The 20,839-nt window shown below is 42.3% G+C and overlaps 1 pseudogene; it reads left to right on the forward strand.

Moving 5' to 3' along the window:
- The first annotated feature begins 10,951 nt into the window (after nucleotides 1–10,951).
- LOC147438676 (chlorophyllase-2-like) lies at nucleotides 10,952–19,585 on the forward strand (annotated as a pseudogene).
- Nucleotides 19,586–20,839: the final 1,254 nt, after the last annotated feature.

Below are 20,839 nucleotides of genomic sequence, written 5' to 3' on the forward strand. Positions count from 1 at the left end.
GACACTTACAATAGTGTAGTTGAAGGGATCTGCTAGGGTGACAACAATCCAAGTACCTTTTGTTGAGGACTGGGAGCTGGATATTAGTTTGGCTCACTTGGAAGCAACCCCAACAGCACAGACTCCCTTGCCACCACTGTGGTTAGTGTAGTACCAATTATATCCTGAGTTGATTCTGTTTAGATTCATTTCTAGTGTCTTCCCTGCTACTTTGAGTTCCTGTAGAAATAAAAAGTCAGGTTGCATAGATAAATCAGATAACCACTTCTTGATTACCATAGGCCTGACTGCATCTGTCAGCCCTTTACAGTTCAAAGTAAGGCCTTTAAGATTAGGACACTTCATTTTTTTGAATTCTTATTTGGTTTAACTAGGGACACAGAGGCTCTGTTAGGATCAATTGACTTTCCAAATTTTCTCTTATGTTTACGAACCTTGAAGTTGGGCAGACTCTCTTCTTCTGCTTGTGACATCAAGATGTCCATAGAGGGGTTAGGTGTACTGTCAAGATCCATAGAGGGGTTAGGTGTACTGTCAAGATGTCCATAGAGGGGTTAGGTGTACTGTCAAGATCCATTATTTTTTTTTTGGTCTTCCAAATCCAATTCCTTGGCAAATTTGAGCATTTCTTCTAAGGCCCCTGTCTAATACCTTGAGTACTCTGAACATACTCGCCATCACTTTCTGCTTCAGATGAACTTGATGAGTTGGTTAGAGGGATGGGGACAGGTACTTGTTGTACCTTTTTTCTGGGGCAGTGGGGAAGTGGTTGTCATTGTTAAGGGAGGCTCCAATGGCTTCTTTGCTTGGTTCTTCCTTAGGAAGCTCAGTAGGACCTGCAAAGGGTTCAAACACATCCTCAAGCAAGACATCAAAATAATTGCTATTAGTAGAGGGCTGATTCTTTTTCTTGGCAGTTTTATTCACTGGTTTTTTGACAACTTGGTTGGTCCCCTTTTGCTGCTGAGCTCTAGATTCTTTATCTGGTTGATGTGTAGCTTTTTCTTTGAACGGAATGGGACACTCCCTTATCAGGTGACCTTGCTGGAAGCAATGAAAGCATGAGTTAGGTAGGTTTCTGTAAAGAATTTTTTGCTCATGCAACACTAGCCCAGTACAGTCTTTGATCGGGATTTTGGTCGGAGGAGTTCTGCTCAGATCTACTTCAATTAGGAGTTGTGGGTCCCATTTAGGGTTAATGCCTCCCCTAGCCTTTTGCCCTAAAACATTTCCAATAGAATTTCCCAAATTACGTAGCCAGGGTAATATTCAACTGGCAAGTCAGGGAAATCGACCCAGACAGGCACCTTAGTAGGCTTTTCTCTTTTAGGGTTAAAGCCCTTATACCATTTGTAGAAGCATATGGGGGTGTTTTTAATGAGCCATTGGCCTTCAGAGATCACCTGCAGAGCACCGTTAGCATCTTCAAAGAAGAAAAGGTAGTAATTATTAGGGAGATATTGAATATGCTGAGGGTAGAGGTTTCTACTCTCCCAGTTGGAGGCAACCCAAGCTTTTAGGGAATCCAATGAAGGTCTAGGCCCATGACATAGCCCTATGACAACTCTATCAGACAGTAGGGAGAGCCAGGCTTGGAGGTCCTGCTGCTTAATGACGATCCCTTCTACTACTGCCTCTAGGGAGGTGTCATTTATAGTGGAATCTTGCCCTAAGCCCTGAGTGGCCTTTTTAATTGGTGATTTTGATTTATCCCCAATATCATTTCCTTCAGTTTCTGCACCTTTACCTGGGCCATGCCACTGAAGGTCATGGGGCAAAGTGGGGACAAAGGGGCCATTATGGTCTGGGAGGGGCTCTCTGTCTTCCAAAGGGAGACCTTCATGGATGTTCCATGTTGGGCTATGGTATTTGGCCGAGAGAGGGAACATACCTGAGTAACCTTGATGAAGCACGTTCGTGAATGTTTTGTCCTGGTGGCCTCAACATACGATTGCTTGGGGGAGCTTGCAAATGCTTGGAGAGGAGTTCTCTGCATGTGCTCCATGTTGCTAGTATAAGTTGGAGAGCTTCCCCACTGAGCCTGCGGGATTTCCCCTAGATGTTGGAGCTGTGAATGAGCCTTGGGGCTGCCTTGGGGCTTCCAACCCTCTGCTAGTTTGGCATGGAGTGATTGATGCAAGCTAGAGAGGAGGGACTGGGGAGCTCCATGATGCGTGAGGGACCATGAGTCCGTTTCTCAGTGCCTCATGCAAAGCCATGTCACAGCCCCCCCTCGGGGGGAGGGTGCGAGCCAGACAGGTGCAGAGGTGGAGGGCCTGGGAGGAAGACGATAGGAGGTGCAGAGGTTAGGTGCCAGCTAGGCTAGTGTGACATGCAAGCGGGAGCAGGGGTTCCTGCTACTCAGATTCTCATCGTTACCACAATGTAATTGGTTTTGCCTTTTCTTTTCAAAACTTGAGCTTTGCATACCAGAAGCCATTATTCGACATCGGTTGACCATGACGAACTCCCAAACATGTTCTCACCCAGCTTCCCGAGCTGGACCAAGTACATATCACACTCTCTTGTTGCCACATAATCCTATAACATTTTACCATGTTCTCCATGTGTGCTGGGCCCTCTAAAAACACCCCTATCGGGTCTATGTGCGTATCATCGAATGAAGGGAAAGGATATGGTATCATTGGCGTACCTAGTCGCTCCACGACTCTTAATCCTTGATGATGAGAGGGGCAGTAAATTTGCCGCCAGTATGTGGCACCCAATCCTAAAAATTCCAAAAATAATGGGATTAATTTGAAGTGGAAAAGCGAAGGGTTTACTTTGGAAGGAAAAAGGAAAGGGAGAGGGAGCGCATGGTGGCGAGTCAGCAAGGTGTGTGTTGTGGGGGAGGGGGGGGGGGGGGGGGGGGGGGTTGCAATGCAGGCAAGCAAGGCGGGAGGCAAGGTAGGCAAGCAAGGCGGGATAGGAGGGGATGGGTAGAGCCGATACAGCCTGCTGCATGCACATCTGAGGACATAGTTTTTTTTGTAATAAAAAAGTTACCTATGAGGGCAGCAACTGCGAGATGCTAAGGTGGTCAAGAAGTATTCTTCAGCTTGTGCGCACCAACGTTCAAGTTGCATTCTTGCACGATCACGTCAGTTTTGCTTGAGGGTCTATCGGATGATGCCATGAGGAGGAATCTAGAGAGATTTGGGCTGATAAGATTACGAAGCTGCCAGAGAGAGAGAGAGAGAGAGAGAGAGAGAGAGAGAGAGAGAGAGAGAGAGAGAGAGAGAGAGAGAGAGAGAGAGAGAGAGAGAGAGAGAGAGAGAGAGAGAGATCACTCTATAATTCATCCATGCTTTTGCGAGCAGCAATATTTGCAAGGTAGCATCTTGAAATGGCGATGGCGATTTTTCCATCCAGAAAACGGCTGCTATTTTTTTGTGGAACCCTTCTACTCACGAAATTATGTTTGAAAAACACACCTAGTGGGCCTAGCCTCAATCCCAAGATCTCATACACCTTCAAAGATGGTGAGAGCTAGCAAGGAATGATGAAAGATTGAGAGGAAGAAGATGTATCTTATGAGAAACAAGTGTTCTCCTCACATAATCACTCTAATAGAATAGATTAGCTTAGTAATTAGGATAGTAGAGGAGATGAGCATGCCATTGAAGCTTGGCTCTTGGTTGGATTTGCATTCCATAGCCAAGAGTTGTTGGTGTAGGCCTCTACTTCTCAATGCTTGGAGAAGGATATTGAGTTCTTGGCTCAACACATGATTAGTGTGTGTGTGTGTGTGTGTGTGTGTGTGTGTGTGTGTGTGTGTGTAGCAAAAATTGGTTAGTCTAAAACGCCAACCTCTCTCTCTTCTTGCTCGACCCTTCTTCCCAATTGCTCTTGCTCCCATTGGCTCCTACATAGCTTATCCAATAACAATTAAGAAGCATAGTTGATAGGCTTGTGACAAGTGTCTCCCTTTCCCCGTTTGTGAGAGATTTAAGGTATTTAAAATAATTTAAATAAACTCTCATTGGACCTTTTAGTCTTCTAGACAATAGGAATCGAGTAAGCCATTGGGTTGTTGGATGCTCATTGGACCCCATGGTAGACTGTGCAATATTCTTTTAGGGAGCTTAATTTCTATTGGTTCTTTTATCAAGAATTTTTAAATTGATTAGACTAATTTTACTTTAGCCTAATTCTCATTGGTCCACCTCTAGTTCCATCCAATAGGATTTAAGGGGAGCTTGGGGGCAAATGGGCTAGAAGCTTGCCATGTGTCCATTCTTCCCTTTGTCTAAGGGAGAGCTTGGGAGTGTGTGTGTGTGTGTGTGTGTTTCTCTCTCTTCCCCTACCATTAGGGCTTGCCCCCTCCTTCCTAGGGATGTGGGAAGACTTTTTAGTCTTCCCATGACCATCCAATTTTCCCCACTTTTGGCCAATGGACTTTTTAATCAATTTTTGGAATCTTAGCCTATGGAAGTCTTGATGGAGCTGAACCTTAGGTCTATTAAGCTCCTTGATGCACATTGCTCTTTTGTAGACTGTCCCTCTTTGGATCCCTATTTTCCCTCCTTTGTACCCCTGTTGAGACCAATCTAGCAGCCTTACCAATATTCTAGCTTTTACTCCCCTAGTACCTCCCCATATTTGATTAGATTAACATGAGAAAATCATTTGGGAGGATTAGATATTAGTTTTTATAACATAGAACAACACACCATTCACCTTGCATGCTGATGCAATGAAACATCCCTCCTCTTGCCCATGTCTACCATAAAGCCCTTCCCATTGTATGACAAGTTCTTCGGGCACTTGCATAGTTGCTACCCATGGGTTGCAATTGAAACTGTATGGTGCTCACATATTCGACGACCAACCAAGTAACCATCTTGACTCTCGGTGCCTCTAACATGCATTCTTGCTTGTGCACCATGGATTCTCTACCTTGCACTACCAATGCACTCTTAGGATTGTTGCACCTCTTATCTTGTTGGATAACCACTTTGCCAAGCCCAATTGCGTCCTCGCGACTATCTCCTCATGTATTAGTCAGGCCAACATCATACTACTCAAACTCTAACATAAAATCTAATATCCAGCCGACCTTAATGATTTTCTCAGATTAAACTGATCATTTAACGTGGGAGAATAAACGAGAACAAAAGTTAGAATATAGACACGTGCTTATGGATTTATCTCAACACGGGGCCAAGGTTAAAGGGGTCCAAATGACAAATGGTATGTCAAAGAGGAACGCTACGTAATGGAGCTTAAAGACCTTAGGGATAGCTTCAATAAAGACCTCCAAAGGTTAGTGTTAAAAGTCCTTTGACCTTAGGCAAGGTAGGGCTGTGCTTGAAGTGGGAACCCGGCCCAAGCTTGAGGTGCTTGCTGACTAAGGTGCTTGAGGTGCTTGTCGTGCGCGGCTGACTAAGGTACTTGAGGTGATCAATGACTAAGGTGCTAAGGTGCTCCATGACCAAGGTGCTTGAGGTAATCCATATTCCTACTCATGAGGGGGTGATCCCTCATTGTAGGAGCATGAGAAAGAACACACACACCCTCACACAATCAAAGCTTGGTCTAAAGAAGCAACTAGGACACTTGTCAAGTTCCTCTTCATCTTGCCCTCAAGGTGTGCCTAAAGCCTATTGGTTGGCCTCTCAAGGGGTCCAATGATAATTTAGTTAATTAAATTAATTGATTATGCATTTATCAAGTCCTCTCTCTCAAAGGGGAAAGGGGGACACTTGTTCCAAGGCTAGCATGCTTGCTTGATATGCACGTTGGATGCGATTGGCCAGGCTTGTAGGGGCCCAATGAGCTTCCATCTTGAGCTAGAAGAGGGGGCCGCCGACCAAAGAAAGGAGGGGGACTAGCTTTGGGGGGGTATACTCTTCCCCCCCCCCCCACACACACACCCCACACACACACACACACACACACACACACACACACACACACACACACACACTCACTGTGAAGTGCAAAGTGCAAGAGCTCCATCTCCTTCTCCAAGCTTCCTGAGAAGTTGAGAGTCTACACCAACACTCTTGGCTATAGAATGCAAATCCAAACAAGATCCATGCTCCAATGCTTAAGGCTTGCCATCTTCTCCATCTTTATGCTAACGAAGAAGAGTGATGATAAGTGATGAACTATTTATTTCTCATATGAATGCTTCTTCTTCCTCTACCCTACCCTCATTCCCCGCTAGTCTCTCCACCTTTGAAGGTGTTTGAGGCCTTGGGATTGAGGTCGGGGATGGTTAATGCTTTTTGCAAAGATTATGTTATGCTCGTGATGCATGAAGTTTCCCATCTTCATTGCATCAGCTAGGTCACAAGGAACACAAAGATTGTATTGTACCAAGTCTCTCTTGATGGGAGAATCTATAATACAAAAGCCTATTGGAGGGGGGACCGGCTGCACATAAATCCGGTCCTCAACTTTTTTCAAGTTCTCTAACTCTCTCTCTTGCAAAAGTATTGTTCATGCCAAGTTAATTAAGTATTATGGTTATGTTACTAATGCTAATTAAGTTCACCCTCTATGTTCTCAAAGTAGTCTCACAAAAATGCTCACTCTAATTCTCGTAATTCCGCTACTCTCAAAGTTCATAGGCCATTTCCATTACATTGGTATTAGAGCTATTGGTTTCTCTTTTTCTTGCTTATATGAAAGGTTGGGCATGTTTATTGCAATAGGGTAAGTGGGACAGGGATCTATTATCTTGATTGAGAAGGAAACTTGTCCCAAGGCTACCCTTGCTGCTTGATATGTACTAAGCCTATGATTGGCCAAGCTTGAGGAGGTGCAATCAGGGGCTAGATAATGCTAGAAGAGGGGGAACACAGCAAGGAGAGGGCAAGCTTGGGGGGTATACTCTCCCACTCTCTCTCTCTCTCTCTCTCATTGTGTGAAGTATAAAGTGCAAGAGCTCCATCTCCTTCTTCAAGCTAGTAGAGAAGTTGAGAGCCTACAACCACACTCTTGGCTATGGAATGCAAATCCAACCAAGAGCCATGCTTCAATGATTAAGCTTGCCATCTTCTTCATCTTCATTATTATGCTATTATTTATGCTAGCAAGAAGAGTAATGATAAGTGAGGAACTATTTCTTTCTCCTATGAATGTTTCTTCTTCCTCTCCCCTACCGTCATTCCCCCCTAGGTCTCTCCACCTTTGAAGGTGTTTGAGGCCTTGGGACTGAGACTGGGGATGGTTAATACTTTTTACAAAGTCTATGTTATGCTCGTGAAGCATAAAGCTTTCCATCTTCATTGCATCACCTAGATCACAAGGAACACAAAGATTGTATTGTACCAAGTGTCTATTGATGGGAGGATCTATAATACAAAAGCCTATTGAAGGGGAGACCGGCTCTACATAAATCCGGTCCTCAACTATTGTCACGTTCTCTAAACTCTCTCTCTTGCAAAAGTATTATTCATGCCAAGTTAATTAAGTATTATGATTAAGTTGCTACGGCTACATAAGTTCACCCTCTATGTTCTCAAAGTAGTCTCACAAATATGATCTCTTTAGTTCTCATAATTCTTCTATTCTCAAAGTTCATAGACCATTTCCATTACATTGGTATCTGAGCTATTGGTTTCTCTTTTCTTGCTTAAGAAGAGAGGTCCTTAAGGTGTCCATGAAAGGTTGGGCATGTTTATTGCAATAGGGTAAGTGGGACATGGATCTATTATCTTGGTTGAGAAGGATTTAGTTTGAGGTACACCGTTGGGAACTATAGTCTTAATAATGGAGCCTCTCAGGGCTTGACTTTGGCATAACCATTATTGAGCTACGAGCAAGCTCAACAGGAACCATGCTAATCAATCGAGCAATGTTAGAACCTCTCCACTAGTCTTTGCAATCAACAATGTCTAAACCATGGGTGTAGCTACTTGAGAACTAATTTTCAAAGGTAAAGAAGAGTAGCGACTAAGGTTTTTGAGGGTACCAAAGCACAAAGTAATCTATACATAAGTTTAATTAGCATGGATGTCAATAACCAAGAGAGTAGAATGAACATTGATAACTTCGATTTTGCACATGAAGGTGCTGATGATGATGCCCCCATGTTTCTCAATTATCTTGTTACTAAGTTTCAACAAGCTATGGGCAACCTTGCTTTGTAAGCCGAAGTTACTCAAAAGCTTCATGCTTATGGGATTTTCCTTCCTCTCCAAGAGGAGAGAGAGCTTAGGAGGCCTCTTGATGAGACTCATAAAAGAAGACTCTCTCCCATAAGAGAGAAGGAATCCAAAGAATGAGAAAGAAATGAACCCCTAAGTTCCTCTGAAGATGTGGCTCCATGAAGACGGCGGTCTAGACGATCGCCAACTCCTCCCAAGAGGAAACGGTCAACCCACAGTCCTTCTCCTTGTCACTACAAAAAGGGAAGAGAGAAAACAAAGGAAGAAAAGGGCAAGAAAGAGGTCACCCTCTTCTCCTTCTTCTTCACTTTCCTCCTCTTCCGACAAAAGAAATATCTATTCTTCTAGAGAATACAAGAGGAGAGGACATCACAAATTTTACCCTGCATGGGTCCCAAAAGCTCAAGAAGTTCAAAGAGGGAGGAAAGAGTATCTCTTTTCTCACCTATGATGGCACCTTTGGTGCTACCGACTAAGTATTGGCCTTCATCCAGCAATTTGATGCGGCCTTTGGAGACGAGGGCCTCACAGAGTCCTCTAAGCTACGTCATGTAGCTATGCACTTCCAGAAGTCTGCTCGTCAATGGTGGGCTAGCCTTTGTGGCAACAGTGAGGCCCCAAAGACATGGAAAACTCTACGAGTTTCCATCATGAAGCAATTTCTTGCAAGCGATGGAAAGGACAAAGTGCTTACCAAATGGTGGAGCTTGAAGCTACTCTCCAACGAGTCTATCCACAAATACGTGGACAAGTTTTGGGAATTACATCTCAAGGCTATTGTATTTCAAAAGATAGGATTTGCCGAGCAAAAAGAACAATTATGTTTGGGATTACCTAAAGAGATAGACGAGTACTTCAACTCCCATTAACCTGGTTCTATCACCGAATTAACTACCACACTATGGTTGATCTGCACATCAATTTCCAACAAGGGGCTAGAAGGAATGCCAAGCCCATGGAAAGCAAAGGCAAAAGTGATGCAAAGGGGAAAACCAATGCCCAAAATTCTCCCCACTGCAATTCCAACAACAACAACAACAACAATCGGTCCAAGGATAAGGGAGTTTATAAAGGTAAAAATAAAATCTCTTCTGAAGAGCTTGAAGCTTTTTGTAAGGACTGCAAATGTTTTAAGTGTGGGGAGCAAGGACATGGCTATTGTTCTTGCCCCAAGGGAAGTGCCTGGAATGAGACTCCTAGAGATTCCACGATCGAAGCTCCAAAAGAGGAGGCTCATTGCAAAGGGTCACCTCTCTCCTATGCTTGGGAAAAAGTAAGGGAGCATGATGCCTTCATCGTGTTTGACCCTGGGTCTACTCATAACTTCATATCAACGGAGTTGGCCACTAAGTTAGGCATTCAAGCTTTCGAGATGGGAGATACTGTAACTGCCGATGCATCTTTCAAGGGACAGTAAGCCTCCGTTACTCCCTTCATTGGGAAGTTGAGGCTTCATCTCCAAATTTATGTGGACAAAGAAGACTTTTTTATCTCTCCTCTCCAACATGAGGATGTTATCCTAGGGGCACCATGGTTCAACCGCAGGGTTGCCAACATCAAGTTCCCTGAAAGGAGAATCTACTTCACCTACAGGGAAAATAGCATGTATATTGCATTTATCAAGTCCTCTCTGTTAAAGGGAAAAGGGGGACACTTGTCCCAAGGCTAGCATGCTTGCTTGATATGCACTCTGCATGTGATTGGCCAGGCTTGCAGGGGTCCAATCGGAGCTTCCACCTTGAGCTAGAAGAGGGGGCCGACCAAAGCAAGGAGGGGGCTAGCTTGGGGGGTATACTCTCCTGCCCCCCTCCCCCCCCCACACACACTCTCATTGTGTGAAGTGCAAAGTGCAAGATCTCCATCTCCTTCTCCAAGCTTGTTAAGAAAGTTGAGAGCCTACACCAACACTCTTGGCTATAGAATGCAAATCCAACCAAGAGCCGTGCTCCAATGCTTAAGCTTGCCATCTTCTCCATCTTCATTACTATGCTTATGTATGCTAAGCAAGAAGATCAGTGATGATAAGTGAGAAACTATTTATATCTCCGACTATGAATGCTTCTTCTTCCTCTACTCTACCCTCATTCTCCGCTAGCTCTCTCCACCTTTGAAGGTGTTTAAGGCGTTGGGACTGAGGCCGGGGATGGTTAATGCTTTTTGCAAAGATTATGTTATGCTCGTGACGCATAAGGTTTTCCATCTTCATTGCATCACTTAGGTCACAAGGAACACAGAGATTGTATTGTACAAAGTCTCTCTTGATGGGAGAATTTATAATACAAAAGCCTATTAGAGGGGGACGACTCCACATAAATCCGGTCCTCAACTGTTGTCAAGTTCTCTAACTCTCTCTCTTGCAAAAGTATTGTTCATGCCAAGTTAATTAAGTAATATGATTATTATCCAACCTAAGCATGATGTACTTCCATATTGAGTTATTTGCATCTTTTCCAAACTTGAGCTTTGCATACCAAAAGCCATCTTTTGACATCGGTTGACCCATGACGAACTCCCAAGCATGTTCTCACCGAGCTTCCCGAGGTGGACCAAGTCCATATCGCAATCTCTTGTTGCCACAGAATTCTATAACATTTTACCATGTTCTCCATGTGTGCTGGGCCCTCTAAATACACCCCTTGAACTTTGAAGGTGCTCTTACGTATCATCGAACGAAGGGAAAGAATATGGTATCATTGGCGTACCTAGTCACTCCACCACTCTTAATCCTTGATGATGAGAGGGGCGGTAAATTTGTCGCCACAGAGAGAGAGAGAGAGAGAGAGAGAGAGAGAGAGAGAGAGAGATCGCTCTATAATTCATCCATGCTTGCATGATAGCATCTTGAAATGGCGATGGCGATTTTTCCATCCAGAAAACGGGTGCTACTGTCTTGAGGAACGTTAATCCTTCTGCCCACCGTAGTTTTCTGCAGCGCAGCTCACCCCAACGACGTCCCAAAAATTGTATGCTCAGGCTCTCTTCCAGATATCCATGTCCATGGCGACGATGCCCTGCACCAATATGCAGCTCATCTATCCTCCTGCCGGCCATGAGCCCCAGGTCGGCACCATCATCGTCACTCCCATTCAAAGTGGCACGTATCCTGTCATTCTCTTCAAACACGGTTTCAATCTTGCCACATGCTTCTACTCCCAACTCTTTCAGTACCTGGCTTTCTCTGGCTACATTGTTGTGGCACCGCAGGTCAATATGCACACACCTTCTCTTTCATTTGATTTCATTCAAATTGCAAGGGCAAGTCAATACTGTAATTGAATTAATGCACCTGCAATGTTACCCACATACATTAGTCTAATAATTGGCATGGAGATCAGTTCTCTGAAGTCATTTAATGCACATAGCAAGATATAACCATCTCATGCATAGACCAATCCTTTTGGTTCCCATGCTATGGTGCAGACCCTTGACGCTAAATCGAGGAGACAGCACGAGTGGTGACCTGGATCTTGGCAAGCTTGGCAGTAGTGTTGAATGCAGTGGTGCCAAATGTGGATCTTCTCCACGACGTGTCAAAGCTGGTGCTGGCCGGCCATGGCCGGGGAGGCAAAATCGCGTTTGCTATGGCACTAGGGAAGGCAACATCGATAGAGCTTCCAAGCTTCTCCACACTTGTGATGCTCGACCCTGTCGATGATATGAGATCGAACTTAGACCTCGTAGCCCACAAGGTTGGAGCGGCCGGATGCAATGCAACAGATAGTGTATTGTCAATTCCTGTTCTCATCCTTGACAGGGTATGGGAGCATGCGCAACGGTCCCTTTGCATTAATGCCTCCTTGCGCACCTGTATGTTGCAGCCATGAAAGCTACTTCAATTGCTCATCCTCTCCCCCGATGTACCATTTTTCTGCTTTGGATTACGGCCATCTAGACTTCTTGGATGACTCTGAGTATTGGACATCCATTATGTGTGCTTCAGGGAGCTCGAAACCACCGATGCGCAACTTCTCGAGGCGCCTCATGGTTGCGTTCCTGCGGGCTACATTGGACGGAAATGAGGAAGACATGGAGTATATGCTGAGAAACTGGGAGATTGGCTCTGTCAAATTAGACGAGCCTCAAATCTACAAAGGTGAGGAAGCCAGCCTCTCAAAGGTTCCCAAAGAAAAACTTAATCTGGGATGGGTGTATTATTTGTGTAGGTTTTTCCTACACAAATTTAGTAGTGTATTTTGTGCCTTTCCAGTTGTTTTAATATAGACAAACATTTCAGGTTCTTTGGGCTTTAGCTGCATGGTACGAGTCATTGCATTAAACCCTTTTTGTGTGTGTTTAAGTGAGGTAGTTGTATTTCGCTTTTAAATTAACTAGGTAGTTGTTACCTAGTTAACAAAAGCGATAAAAGGCCAACATTTTCTTGCATTTTTAGCTATTTTGAATCCTTTCGTTGGCTTGTTTCAATATAGTGGAGTAAAATGATGACATGGCCTACTCTTATATTTTAGTGATAGCTAACTTGATCATTTTAACATTAATCTCCTAATGGTTTTGAAGAATAAAAAATTCAATACATATAGGGCACGAAAACTCTTACGGAGAAAAATACAAAAAAGAAAAGATAAGGAAATACTATTAACGAGATGACGAGTCACAAAGACATAAGGAGCAATATATTATACATTGTATAAAGCCAGACCATGTTTCATCCATAATTTATAAGAAAATGTCAGTAGCTAAACAACACTTTGTTGATAACAATGTTAGGTTGTAAGTAGTCAAATGTTTGAATGGTAACTTCATAAGGTCAATTGCAACAATTTTTTGTTAGAGGGATACATCGCATTGGAAAAAAGTACAGGGAGGGAGAGAGAGAGATATATAGAAACAATAAGGACTCATAATCTTATACTAATGTGTTTGGAGTTTACTATAACCTGTCTCCTCTCTTCTTCTCTTTTCTCCATTACTATGCACGCGCATCCACACACACTCTTGCTTGCACACTTCAAGTGGTATCAGAGCTTGCGGATTGAAGAGCACCATTGGAGCTTGACATGGGAGCAGGCGGGGAAGTAGGCAAAACTTCAATACGTTTCTACAGATTTGTTTTGATCTGTCAAAATATTTTTGTTCAGGCCAATTTCTTTCCCGATTGGTTTTTTGTGCTCTTTAACTTTGCAGAAGAAGTTTTCTCAAAATTCTCATTGATTTTGGATACATTACTTAGATTGCGAATAGGTCATGTAGGACAGGTTGTAGATTTTGCAGATAAGATTTCTCTTGGTTAGAATCAATGTTTCAGGTCGATTCTCGTGATTTCTAACCATTTTTGCGTATTGTAAAACTTCGCAAAAGAAAATTTGTACGAATTTCGCACGGCTTGGAAGTTATCTATTTTAGACAGCAGGGTGGTCTACTTTGTTTCTTCTTCTACGTACAAGTTTTGTTTACAGACTCTTTCTCCAATCTCTATTACATTCATATTTGATGTAAGATCTTGAGGGTCTGTTAAGTCTGACAGACCATCGTAGCGATTTATAGAAAAAGGGTTTTCGTGGTTGATGTAAGATCTTATGCGGTTTATATATTGACGAAAATATGCAAAGCCTATTGTTGAAGATCGTAAAGTTTTGTTGAGCTAACGGATTCTCAAATATGGAGATCTTTTCGATGATACAGGATTTGAAGCGATTCTTCAACTTTCCCATAGTTTTAGCATTGACATAGAATGTATGTTTATGCAGTTAGTGTAATATTAGTGTGCATCTACAAATCCGTTATTGTTGACATTGCTGTTATTTTTATGTGTATGTGTTCAGTTGGCTAGAGACACTCTTTTAGAGTTGAAGACATTGACAGTGACAATTATTAGAGGTTTTATCTTGCAGTTCGGTCACTTTGATCAACATTTAAGTTATTATACACAATTATTCTTGATTCAAAAGTCAGTTTTGCACGGAAGACTATCAACGATTTTTAGATTTTCTATCTTGTTTAGTTCAACGGATCAATCACTTTTGTTCCTTGTCGAGTGATGGCTTTATCATCAGAGAACTCTTTGTTCAACATTAAGAAGTTAGATGGCACTAACTTCCCATTTTGGAAGGAATAGATTTATAATATATTAGTATATATATAAAAAATTGATCGATAAAGATGAAGAAGATAAAGCATAAGGATATGGATAATTATGATTGGCAAGAGTTGGATGAGCTTGCCAGATCTACTATTATACCGAGTTTGTCAAAGAATGTGTACTTCAATGTAAACATGGAAAATGCTAGGTATGAGTTGTGAAAAAAGTTATGTGACTTATATGAGAAGCAAAGTCTAATGTCACATGTTTATTGGCTGAAAAAGTTAGTTGAATTGAAGATTGATGAGGGCACATCCATCTGCAACCATCTCAATGAGTTCAACACAATTTTTAGTCAGCTTTCTACGTAGGGAGTTAATTTTGACGATTCGATCAAAACAATGTTTTTGCTAGTTACGTTGTCAGAAAGTTGGGATACTTTTTGCACAACGATAAGTAACTCAACACCTCCTAATGTTTTAACATGTGATGATATTGAGGAAAATTTGCTTACTGAAGATATTAGTAGAAAGAATCTTGATGCTTCTCGTGGCACTAGCAATACTCTCCTTGTTCGTGGTCGATCACAGGAAAGGCAATGCAGAATTAGAGAGGAAAATCTCGTAGCAAATCACGTGATTGAAAAGAAATTGAGTGCTATCATTGTCACAAAGAGGGTCACATGAAGAAAGACTATCTGAACTGAAAACAAGAGAAAGGTAAAAAGAAAAAGCAAGACTAAAGAAAGCAGTATGAAGATTAAGAGATTAATAATGTTTTTGTTGAAGATTCTGATGGAGATATCTATCTCACATCTACCATGGATTCAACATTTTTGGTTGCCACTGATGACTATACTTTACACGATTGGGTTCTTTACTCGAGTGCATATTTTCATGTGACTTCTCACAGCGAGTGATTCCGTACATATGATGCATTCCATAAAGGTCATATTCATCTTGGCAATGATTTTGCTTGTGACACAGTTGGTGTCGGTAATGTGCAACTAAAATTTCAGAATGGTTATTCTTTCATGCTCAAGAATGTGAGATATGTATTGAAGCTTACTAAAATCTTGATTAGTGCATGACAATTGGATGCCACAGGATATTACTGCCCATTTGGTGATAGTTTGTGAAAGATGAACAAAGGTTTTTTAGTGGTATTACATGGTTCAAAGTTTAGAACTTTGTATTTGCTATATGTATCCAATATTGAAAACCATGTAATATGTATAACCGAGCAACTAAGTGTTTCTTTGTGGCATTTCCGTTTAGGACATTTGTCTCAAAAGAGAATGAAAATTTATCTTGTTTTGGTGTTGTTCCTAGATTCAATTTCTTAAATTTTTCAGTTTGTAAACATTATCTTTATGGTAAAAAAACACAATCACCACACAAAAGGCCATCACTTGAAAAAGTGAGCCATTAGAGTTAGTACATAGTGATGTATATGGACCTATGCTTAACGTATGTATGAAAGGTTCATTGTACTTTGTTACATTCATCGATGACTTCTCAAGGAAAGTGTAGTTATATCCTCTCACAAAAAAGGATGAAGTTATTTCAAAATCTAAGAATTTTGTGGCATTAGTGGAGAATCAGTCTGGCAAGAAAGTCAAGTGCTTAAGATCATCAGACAATGGTGGTGAGTCTGTCACTAAAGCCTTTCAAAATTTTGTGATTCCAAAGGCATCAAAAGAGAGTTGATTGCTCCATATAACCGTCCACACAAAATGGTATTGCTAAGAGGATGAACCATACCATTTAAGAGAAGTTACGTAGCATGTTGTCTAATGTAGAGTTAACATTGCCTAATGGATTTTGGATGGAAGCAACTGTTGTCCATCTTATAAATAGATATCCTAACAAGGATTTGGATGAGAAGGTACCTGAAGAGCTTTGGTTTGGAAAGCCACCTTCTTACAAACATTTTAGGGTCTTTGGTTGTGAAGCATATTGCCATGTTTCAAAGGAGTTCTGAAGCAAGTTGGTTCCTAAGTTTAAGAAATACATATTTCTTGGCTATGGTAAGCCTGACAAGATGAGATTTTGGTTATGGGATCCATAAGCTAAGAAGATTGTTCGTAGCAATGACGTACATACTTCAATGAAGAGAAGATGCATAAGAATCCTGTACATACAGTGGAGGTCATGAGAGTTATCATCCAAGAAGATGGAGTTGTTCACAATAGGACTGAAGTGCCTAATTTTAGACAACAAGGCTAGAATCCTCCTGTAGTACAAGATGTCGTTGAGGGTTAACAAGCTCAACCACTTATTAGAAAGTCTACAAGAGTTTCAAGACCTCCTGATAGATTTACTCCCTCATTGGACTACATTATGCTTTTCCTTAAACTACCCTTCTTTTTTTATTTACTTATGTTTTCTTTATTTTTGAATTTTTTTTTTTTTTTTTTTTTGGCCAACAAGATAAAGTGTGGTTTTTGTGGCCTATGCGTGTTACATAAGTCCTATGCAAATATTTCATGCTATCTAGAATACAGAAAACAATGGACACACAAAACTTTGCAGATGCATATATTTTACAGAACTTACCCAGAATAGAGTGACACAGAAATTGAAAAGAAATGCAGAATTTAACAAAACTTGCCCAAAAAACAGAGGGACACAAAAATTGAACAAAAATGCAAAATTTAACAGAACTTGCCTAATGGTTCTTGACTACCTCTATCGGTTGTCTGTTCACACAAGCCAAAAGCAAAAAACAACAATGTAATTGCGGGAATGATACTCACCCAGCAGCCACACTTCAGTGGCAACATGTTGAGCACACACAGATCATGGTTCGACTTGTGCCGCCCGCGTTTTGCACTGAAAAGTGCCTTGTAACCTAGTTTTTCCAAGGAGGGAGGGAGGTGGTCGGCCAAGCAACGGTGGGTCTGGAGAAAACCTATGATTCTTTTGCTCGATCCGTGCGTGCCATGCAAGATGCACACACTTGTGCCTCTCTCTATCGTCGGCTCGTATAAACCTAGCCTGAGATTACAATTTGAAAGTTTTTAGATTCATCAAAGAAATTCGACATTGTAGTAAACTAGGATATGTGAAAAATGGCATACTCTCTCTCTCTCTCTCTCTCTCTCTCTCTCTCTCTAATTTGCACTAGCTTGGATGCATATTGAAACAATGATGACCAAGTTTAAATTCTAGATGTTGCAACCTTTTAATCTTATACGTTTAAATTTTGAACACTTAAAAAAAAACTAGTCTTGCTTGGTGGGCCTTGCTATATTACATCTATAGAATATAACAGGACATGCAAATTGACTTTTAACAGCTAGCACTGAAGGAACAAGAGCAAGGCTAATTTGGGAAGGGTGGCATTGCATGAAATCGATATACACTCCGATGACAAAGCGCCCAACAATAACACAGAAGTGAGGGAAAAAGGAGTGTATATTCACTACTATGATACACCACATGCATTCACTACTTGTGTATTCACTACTATAATACATCACATACATTTGGCAAGCAACCGTATGCAAAAATTTGTATGTAACTCATGTGCAGATGTTGGTCGACATTGAGTGTATAGTTTTGAAAATGAGATCCAATAAACCACAGTAAAGGAAGTAATGCAGAAAATTCTAAAACAAGCAAGCAGATAAAGCATGAATGAACTACAACAATAAATGAGGTACTTTACTCACCTGCAATGTTTTACTCCTGTTTTTTGATTGTCCAATCAACAGGCCGATATGTGAGTCAAGTTACAACAAAAGTAATGTGAATAGTTACATATCGTCTTGCAATGAAATGTCACACTGAAAGTACAAAGTATATTGTGCACATCATACAGAGGTGCCATACAAAAGTATGGTCGAGAGCTGGCACTATGGTCTCTCCAAAAAATTATAAGAAACGGAAGCAGTGCCCTGCCCCTTAGCATTTAAGTGTTGCACCAAGCAAACGCATGCGCATAGAAATTTGGATGCAAATAATGGACCTTGCAATGTTGTCCAACTCGATCGTGCTTGTGTAATTGGAACGTGCAGTGTTGTGAATATATGTCCTCCCTGCCATACACAAAACATGCAAATGTAACTTTATGCTATATGTCCTATAATCAATATTACCTTCTCTCTCTCTCTCTCTCTCTCTCTCTCTCTCTCTCTCTCTCTCTCTCTCTCTTTACAAGCCGCAATATTGGCCATATTGTCTGTAAAATTTCTGCTATCCCACCCAGATGTTGAATGGCCAACAGTGAACTACTGCTGGAGGCTAATAGGTGCTGACATATTGGTGTGTCTGTCTCTGGAAATGCCATTACTCTGTAGTCCTTGTTCTTCGGCTTCTCCAACATCAAAGCTCTTTGTGTGGAAAAAAGAACTAGCTTCCTCCTCTGCTCTTTTGACTATTCTTTTGATCCTGGTCGCCAACGTAGGCACCTGTATGATTGACTACTTGACTTCCACTGCAATGCTGCTACATCTCCTTGGAGCTACACATTAACCAACTCCCACGGACACCATATTCTGTGTTGAGTTGGTCATGAGAGATGTTTCTGTTTGTTTGCAGATCGTTCTGAAATGCTTGCCTCATCAAATTTTTAGATAGGCTATCAACAGAGTTGGACGAGGAGTGCGACTAAAGTAAACAACTCATCAGACCATGACTTGCACTAGTGGAAATATTCCCCAATGCCTTCCCCTCGACGTTAGGTTGTCTGCCGCTAATCCCCTCACACTCTTTGCTAATTAAAAGCGCAAGCAGCTAGCATTGAAGCTGCTGGCTTAATTACTTGAGGATAACCATCATAAGGTTTTCTGCCCATATGTCCACTTCGATGTTTATTCTTTCCATTTCTTCGGTCTCTTCCGTCTGCATCGCCAACACCCTGATAACAGCAACAGAAAAATGTGTTGAACGGGCATGCAAAGGCAATGAGCTTCGGTGGTTCGGGTGCGGATTAGGCCAACTGATCATTGATTGAAATTTGATTATCTTCTCTTTTAGTAGCACTAGAACAAACCTCTGCCATTTAATTGGTTGGTCGCACGAAATATATGATCTTTGAGAATGCTCATCACTTCGGCAAGCATCCGAAGTACTCTCCAGCTTGATGATCTACGAAATATAACAAGGGTTTGAAAGGTCTTTGGTACTCCTTTCCGATTCTGACTGGCTTACTGCTGCAAAGGCAAACCGCGTGGAAAAGAATTGGTGTGAATCTTGAGAATTAGGCATGGGGAAACGAGCTGAGTCATACTCAGTTAGCCATTGGGTCTTGTTGCACACAAAGCTGCTATGATCGCTATTGGCGAACCTGCGAACTGCTCGTGGAGAAGATCACTTGGTAGCTTTTTGCACGGAGTTTTATTTAGAGCGTTTCATGCTGCTTTTCTGTGTTGCAGACAGCGCATGGTGCTGCTTTACAAAGCTTTTTCATGGCACAGCTTTAGCTTTGCTCGTTTTTTTTTAATTTTAAAAAAATATTTTTCCCATGCCACGTGGTTGCCTGTGGCTACAGATAGGGGAAAAATAACCTTTGGCTCACCAAGTTTTTTTTAAAAAAATCTGTCTCTAGCCATCTGTGCCGGCGCGGACAGCTACAGATAGGTTTGTTTTCACTATAAAAGTGACGATGAAGCCCGCGCAGGCGAGCCTCATGGACAATCGCATCAATCGAATGGCATGGCCATGCATTGGCATGGTGACGGCCACAAGCGGAGTTGTGTGCTGCGGCCTCTCCTGCAGTCCAAGATGCTGCACCAGACGGGTACTCCCCAGCATCACTGTTACAATTGCTTCTTCTCTATCGCCTTCTTCTTGTTATCCCCCCTCTCTCTCTCTCTCTCTGTACTAACGCACATAGGAGAGAGAGAGAGAGAGAGAGAGAGAGAGAGAGAGAGAGAGAGAGAGAGAGAGAGAGAGAGAGAGAGAGAGAGAGAGAGAGAGAGAGAGAGAGAGAGCACGCGGCAGGCCCCTCGTGTTCCAACTTCCGTGTGCGAGGGTGGGGGGCGGCCGAGGGGGGCACAGTAGGGGCTAGAGGACTCTAGCCTATATGATATCAGTTCTGCCTGGAGACGCTGTGTCGACTCTGCACGCTGCCAACCCTTGATTCAGGCACCCTTGCACAGAGAGAAGCTTGATAGGACCAATACGTGACAGGTCTTATTACTACTTTAGGTTCAGGTAGAGATCGAGGGTATGCATGCTGCTGTGCAGGGTTGAAAAAAAAAAAGTCTCTAGCCATTTGCGCTGGTGCGGACCGCTACAGACTGTTTTTTTTTTCATTCATGCTCTTTGAAGGTGTTCAAAATCCCTCAGGCTTCTTTGCCTCTCTCTAGCCATCAGCGCCTGGAGAGAGAGAGAGAGAGAGAGAGAGAGAGAGAGAGAGAGAGAGGATAGAGAGAGATAGATAGAGAGAGAGAGAGAGAGAGAGAGAGAGAGAGAGAGAGAGAGAGAGAGAGAGAGAGAGGAGAGAGAGAGAGAGAGAGAGAGAGAGAGAGAGAGAGAGAGAGAGAGAGAGAGAGTTAGCAATAGCCTTTTCTCTCAGCTTCCAAAACACCGTGTGGATGCGCTACTCTGCTCCACTGGACGACTTCATAGAGCTCTTCGTGTTTGCTATGTCCTTTCGGAGTCAGACAACCGTCCTTCCAACCTAGTCCTAGTCTTCTTTCTTCAGAACCCTGGGAAGGTGCCAGCCTTTCCAT

This window comes from Adiantum capillus-veneris, chromosome 16 (assembly GCF_014529385.1).
Source record: "Adiantum capillus-veneris isolate H3 chromosome 16, ASM1452938v2, whole genome shotgun sequence".
NCBI classification, from domain to species: domain Eukaryota; kingdom Viridiplantae; phylum Streptophyta; class Polypodiopsida; order Polypodiales; family Pteridaceae; genus Adiantum; species Adiantum capillus-veneris.